Source organism: Leopardus geoffroyi, chromosome B1 (genome assembly GCF_018350155.1).
Source record: "Leopardus geoffroyi isolate Oge1 chromosome B1, O.geoffroyi_Oge1_pat1.0, whole genome shotgun sequence".
Taxonomy (NCBI): domain Eukaryota; kingdom Metazoa; phylum Chordata; class Mammalia; order Carnivora; family Felidae; genus Leopardus; species Leopardus geoffroyi.
This window is the reverse complement of record NC_059327.1, coordinates 86,900,910-86,908,031: the sequence shown is the minus strand read 5'-3', so window position 1 is coordinate 86,908,031 and position 7,122 is coordinate 86,900,910. Positions and strand designations below refer to the sequence as shown.

Sequence of the window (7,122 nt, the reverse complement as noted above, 5' to 3'; positions counted from 1 at the left end):
CGACAGCTCAGAGCCTGGAGCCTGCTTCGGATTCTGTGTCGCTCTCTCGCTCTGCCCCTCCCCTGCTCATGCTCTGTCTCTCCCCTTCTCTCAAGAATAAATAAACATTTAAAAAAAAAAAAAAAAAGCTTAAGAAAAGATCAGGTGCTTGCTAAATCTCCACTTAGGGTGTATCTTCGGGAAGACATGACTGGAGCACAGACATGTTACAAAACGTAAGCTTCTTGGAGGCCTGGGTGCGGGGCCCCTGGGCGGGCCTCCGAGCCCCGCTGCTGGTGCCCATGCGCGGCCACAAGACCCGCCAGGACCCGCCGGCCAAGTGCAAGGGTGGGTGCGTGGCGACCCGCCCGTGGTGGATCCGGTTGAGTCCCGCCAGACGGTGCGCGCCCTCAGGTGTGTGTGACAGGGAAGAGGCTGCCATCGGCCCCGGGGTGGTGTGTCGAAGCGGGCGCGCCCAGAGGGCGCCGACTCTGCGCGCGTCTCCGCCCGGGCTGGAGTTCGCTTCGCTTCCGAGATGCAGAAGAAGGTGCACGAGGCCCGGGCGTGGTCCCGGCAGAGCGCAAGGTGCTGCGGGATACCGCTGAGCACCGCGACCTGAGGGCCTGGAACCAGGGGGAGAACCAGCTGCTGCTCGGGCTGCGCGATTGGCGAGGCTGCGGCAGGAGGGGCCTGAGCAGAAGCAGCGGCAGGTGCAGCAGAAGGCGGCCCGTGCAGCTCAAGGAGCAGGAAGTGCTGCAGCTGCAGGAGGAGGCAAAAACATTTCATCACCCAAGACAACCTGGAGGTGGGGGTGGAAGAAGCGCCGGACTCCCAGAAGAGCTATAGCCAGGCCATCACCAGAGAGGGGCTGGTGGGCAGGTCCCGGCACAAGGGCTCTTAAGTGCCCAGTGAGGACAGTACCCACCCAGGGCCCATGTGTGTATGCGGGTGGGAGGGTTGGGCCTGATCTGGAATCAACCAGTTTCTTATGAAGAAGGACGCTCAACCTGTCCCGGTGGGGCCCTTACATGGTGGCCTCTGCAGCCATCACTTGGTCAGAAACTCCCATACGCAGTATCCTGTGCTGCACACACGTACAACTCAGCAAAGCACCAGACCTTAGAGGTTTCCATCTCACGGAGGAGCAGAACGGACCATAGTCCCCCAGGGAGCCAGGTCATCTACTCAGTGGTCATGGAGGGCAGTGGTTGGCAAATTACAGTCCTTGGGCCCAATCTGGCCTGCTGCCTATTTTTGTAAATAAAATGTGTTGGAACACATGCACACTCACAAAGAAACTTAAACTTCTTTTTAAGAAGTACCTAGAGGGCTGTGGCTCAAATGGGGTCTTAAAAAATGAGCACCAGAAGAAAGAATCTGCCTATGTTTCTCAAACACTGTGTATTCTTGGGAAAAGCATACCTGTTTTTCTTTATAATTATTCTGCAAAAGTGAAAAGTAATCCTTTCATAGCTAGCAAGCCCAGGAGCCACTGAGAAAGGGACCCAATTGCTCAGTGCTGCTGAGGCACCTCCTGTTCCTTCTGTCCTGCTGGCCCAGGCACTTGGGCAGATGCCCAGGTGCCTTGGGCAGGCTCCTTCCAAGGAAATTGAGTAAGAGTTACCTGGGAGAGGGACACCTGGGTGGCTCAGCCACTTAAACATCCGACTCAGTTTCTGCTCGGGTCATGACCTCATAGGTTTGTGGGATGGAGCCCCACTTCTGGCTCTGCGCTCACAGTGCGGAGCCTGCTTGGGATCCTCGCTCCCCGTTTCTCTTGCTGCCCCTCCCTCCCTCTCTCTCTCTCTCTCTCTCTCTCTCTCTCTGCCCCTCCCCCAACTTGTGCTTTCACTCTCTCAAAATAAATAAATAAAAACTAAAAAAAAAAAAAAGTTATCTGGAAGGGAAGGAGGAGTCACAAGTGAGGTTGTTCTTCCATTGTTTGAATGATTAAATGTCTTAAAGGGAGGTTGTGTATATGTATTACCATAAAAAGAGAAAATAATATTACTTTAAAAACAAACCTCTAATTTATCTTCTCAGAATGAGATTGTCTTCCTCGGTAAGAGCCACTTGAAAAATAATTTATCTTTTTTATGAATGTACATTTACCACACAATCCAGCAACTGTACTCCTAGGCATTTATCCAAGTTCACACAAAGACTAGCACATGAATGCCCAAAGGACTTGGTTCTTTTTTTTTTTTTTTTTTTAAGTTTGTTTGAGAGAGACAGATACAACGTGAGCAGGGGAGAGGCGGGGGGGGGGGGGGCGGGGGAGGGGGGAAGAGAATTCCAAGCAGGCTCCAAGCTACCAGTACAGAGCCTGATGCAGGGATCAAACTCACAAACCATGAGATCATGACCTGAGCTGAAACCAAGAGTTGGACACTTAACCAACTGAGCCATCCAGGAGCTCCAAAAGGACTTTATTCTTAAAAGCCAAAGCTGGACACAATTCAAATGTCCAATAACAGGTGAGTGAATAAACAAACTGTAGTATATACGGAATACTTTCCAGTAATAACATGAGGGGAACTAAAGAGACACACAACAGGGTACCTGGGTGGCTCAGCCAGTTAAGTGGCTGACTTCAGCTCAGGTCATGATCTTACAATTTGTGGGTTCGAGCCCTGCATCAGACCCTATCAAACAGCTCATACCTTGGAGCCTGCTTCAGATTCAGATTCTCTCTCTCTGCCCCTCCCCTACTTGTGCTCTCTCTCTCTCTTTCTCTCTCTTTGTCTCTCAAAAATAAAAAAAATAAACATTAAGAAAAAGAGAGAGAAAGAGAGGGGGCACCTGGGTGGCTCAGTTGATTAAGCATCCAACTTCAGCTCAGGTCATGATCTCACAGTTCCAGAGTTCGAGCCCCACATCGGGCTCTGCACTGACAACTCAGAACCTGGAACCTGCTTCGGATTCTGTGCTTCCCTCTCTGTCTCTGCCCCTTCCCTACTCGTGCTCTCTCTCTCTCTCTCTCTCTCTCTCTCTCTCTCTCAAAAATAAACATTAAAAAAAAAGAGTTGGGGCACCTGGGTGGCTCGGTTGTTTAAGGGTCCAACTCTTGATTTTGGCTCAGGTCATGATCTCACGGTTGGTGAGTTTGAGCCTCACATCGGGCTCTATGTTGATGGCACAGAGACCCCTTGGAATTCTCTCTGTCTCCCTCTCTGCAACTCCCCCACTCATGCTCATTCTCTCTCAAAATAAATACTTTAAAAAATTTCTTTAAAAAGAGACACCCACAACAACATGGATGAATCACAAAAGCAGTATGCTGAAGAATATACAGTGTGTATTTCATTTATATAAAACTCTAGAAAAAGCAAACTGAAAATATAACAATATACAAGAGATCAGTGGTTGCCTGAGGTCAGGATTTGGGAGTAAGGCTTTACTAGGAAGGAGCACAAGGGAACTTTTCAGGGGATTAGTAACGTTCTCATCTTTATTGTGTTGGTGATTACAGAAGTGTATACATTTGTCAAAACTCAGAACTGCACACTTAAAAATGGAGGCAAATTTTGAAGACACTGGACTGTGAGAAGTTTAAAGAATTCGAACTAATCCGGAAGTCATCAAGGAAATATAAACGGGATTTTTAGGTAAATACAAAGGCAAGGAAACCGTTCAGGAGGTAATGAAATACGCCAAGTATAAGCTGTTAAGTGCCTGAACTAGTGAAATACAGTGAAGTAAGGGCAGTGGTGTGTGGTAAATGTTTAACAAACATCTGGGGGTGGGGGAAGACCTGATTTTGTAACGTCTGCCCATTTCCCAGGATAAATATTCCCACCATGGCTATTTTCAAGCTACCAATGTGATGTTACTGAACAGGGTTTGAAAAGAGATGCTCACGGGGCGCCTGGGTGGCTCAGCCGGCTTAACATCTGTCTGACTCTTGATTTCGGCTCAGGTCAGGAGCTTGAGGTTCTTGAGATCGAGCCCCGCGTCAGGCTCCTCTGGCGGCATGGAGGCCTGTTTGGAATGCTATCTCTCCCTGTCTCTCTGCCTCTCCCCCCATCCCACGCACGTGTGCATGTGTTCCCTCTCCCTCTTTCAAAATAAGTAAACTTAAAATAAACAGTAAGAAACAAAAGAGGTGCTCACAATTGGCCCTTATGAGTCAGTGCAAGCCAGCCCAGCACACAACAGAGTAGAAGGCCTTGTTAGATTCGAGAAAAATGGTTAAAATATTTGCATGTGTTAGGGTAAGGCAAACTGCACTAACAGACGGATTTTAAAACTTAGTGGTTCAAAACCAAACTTTTTTTTTTTTTTTTCCAAATAATATTCAGGGGCAGAGATCCCAAGTTGGTGAGGGCTCTGGTTCACATAGTCATTCAGGGACCCAGGCTGACTGAGTCTCAACCGTCTTTAATACATTGCTTCCCAAGCCACTCTGGCCATCACTGGAAAGGCCAATTTAGCCCCTGAGAGGAAGAAAGAAAGAAGATAAAGGAATGTGCGTGGGATATTTTATAGATCAGGCTTAGAAGTAGTATGTATCATGCCCTGCTTATATTCCTTTAGAAAACGTAGTCACCTGGCTCTATCTAACTCCAAGGGAGACTGAGAAATGTTGTAAAGCTGGGAAGCAAAATGGGAGAAAGAGAGAGAGTATTCTGGAGCTCGAATGGCAGTCTGTGCTACTTTGAGAGATTCTGAGAAAGTAGGGCTTCCAGATAAAAGAGAAAATGCCTGGTTAAATTTGAATTTCAAAGGGAAAAACTAAATAATTTTGCGGTATAAGTATTCCCAAATATTACACGAGACATACTTATGCTAAAAAAAGTATTTTTAATTTATCTGAAACTCAGATTTAACTGAGCACTTGCATTTTTATTTACCAATCTGGTAAGGGTAATTGCCAGGTTACAGAATTGGATGAAATGATCCTTGATAATGCTATTATCTGGAGGAAAGATGACAATTTGAGGATAATCAAACACACGAGAGATCCACTATAAGCTGCAATGCCAGCTCATTAATTTAAAAATGGGACAGGCGTTTGGTCGTATTAACTAATATTTGTCATTGGTACAGGTCATTCTGGGTACTTCTAAGATAGTGCAGTCAAGAAACAATAATCATAGATCAAGAAAGCAGGACGGAAGAAATAGCATTAGGGTAAGCTACAAGAACGATTTCCAAGATACAGAAAGTAAAAAACAAGCAAGGCACAGAGTAATGTGTACATGTGTGGCTTGTCTATGTGTGGAATATCTGGAAGGAAACACAAGACACCGGTAACGGGGATGGTCTCTGGGGAGAGGAGCCGCACATGTGAGTGAGGGGACAATGGATGAAAAGGGGCTAATTTTCTTAATGTTTATTTATTTTATTTTATTTTATTTTATTTTTCAATTTATTCATTTTTTTAATTTACATCCAAGCTGGTTAGCATAGAGTGCAACAATGATTTCAGGAGTAAATTCCTTAATGCCCCTTACCCATTTAGCCCATCCCCCCTCCCTTATTTTATTTATTTTTGAGAGAGAAAGAGAGAGAGAGATCAGGGAAAAGGCAGAGAGAGAGAATCCCAAGCAGGCTGTGCACTGTCAGCACAGAGCCCGACACTGGGCTCGAACTCACAAACCATTAGATTATGACTGGAACCGAAATCAAGAGTCGTCAGATGCTTAAACAACTGAGTTACCCAGGTGCCCCGAGGCTGATTTTTTACTATATCGCCTTTGTAGGGGTCAATAGCAGACCATTCCAAGATGGACCTACTTTGTCCACAACTGTCTAAAATAATTTATGGAACTTGCTCGAGGAAGAGACCTGTCACCATAGATAACTACAGTAGGATATGAACTAGGTGTATGGTGAATATGGAGGAACCTTGTTTGATCAAAGTCCTCTGTGCCCCATTGTCTCTGAGTGGCCCAGCAAACTTTTGTTTACCAAACATTTCTCCTTTTTCATCTTCCTGAAGATTGTATTTCTTCCCTTTGACGTCCCAGACCTCTACTCCCTTTTCCTTAGTTCAGGATGACCTATATCCTTCATTTTGCTTGACTGTCTCTGGAATTTCCATGTCTGTGTGGGTTCCTTGTACATACACTATTGTTGCAGGATTTTTTACCTCAGTACCAGGGTTCGTTGTCTTGCCTCTTCGAAGAATGAAGAGGAGGACACAGAATAAAATGAGCAGCAGGCAAAAGTTTATTAGAGTATAAGGTCAGAAAGAATAGTAAGAAAGCTCTCTTTGCAGAGAGGGGGCATTCGAAAGTGAATACCCCCGACTATAGGCAAGAGAATCTGTTTTACAGGGGTTTGGTTGGCTCCCTCCCCCTCCATCCTGTTCCTTCTCAGGTTCTACCCTTATTGGCTAGGTAACTCTAAAGGCCTGGTCATTCCTTCTCAATTGGCTCATTTCTACTGTATGAGGGGTGGTCTATGGCCTTATGTTCCTTGCAGGTCATACATTTTATGGTCTACTGCTTTTTTTTAGTCAGGTCTTTTGTCAAATTCCTGAGGGAAACCTGAGGCGGAGTAGGTGGTGTCTGTTACATTCTCAAGAGGAACTTTACGCCTGAGGGAGTTTGCTCCAGGTCACATGTTCCCAGATGCTCCAGGACCCAGGCTCCTTCCAGTCACGTGTCACCTTCTATGAAGTGTTACCCTTATTCTCATGGTTCATAATGGCTTCCAGAGTTCCAGTCATCACACCCACATCCCAGCAAACGTCATGGAGAATTCTCAGAAGTACCATATAACACTTCCTTCTTTGAGAAATAAGCCCACTGATACAATCAACAGAGGGAGGCAGAGACTCATAGCACAGTGAAGCAAGGCTTTAATCAACATTCTTGCAAGAGCAGGTGTCTGATGGACAGGCACTCTCGTGGCAGTTACAGTAGGCAATTTATCTCCTAGCATGAAGTCCCTCCCCTGATTCCTCATTGGCTGAGTACTACAGAGGTTACAGCCTTACCTGGAAGCTGCCCGTGCCCATGTAAGGCCAAAAAGACATTCCTTGAGGTGACCCAAAGACTTCAGTTCTTTAGTACATGCTCATGGCAAAGCTCGCAAAAAAATAAGCCCACGAAATGGAGAGGAGAAGAAAGAACGAGGAAGTGAAGTATCTAGGGGTTTGGGACTCCATTGGCGGGGGGAGGGGGGGTTGTACAT

General features: G+C 46.3%; 1 pseudogene; it reads left to right on the top strand.

Annotated features, from left to right (window-relative positions):
• The first annotated feature begins 203 nt into the window (after positions 1-203).
• On the top strand, positions 204-880 carry LOC123596400 (annotated as a pseudogene).
• Positions 881-7,122: the final 6,242 nt, after the last annotated feature.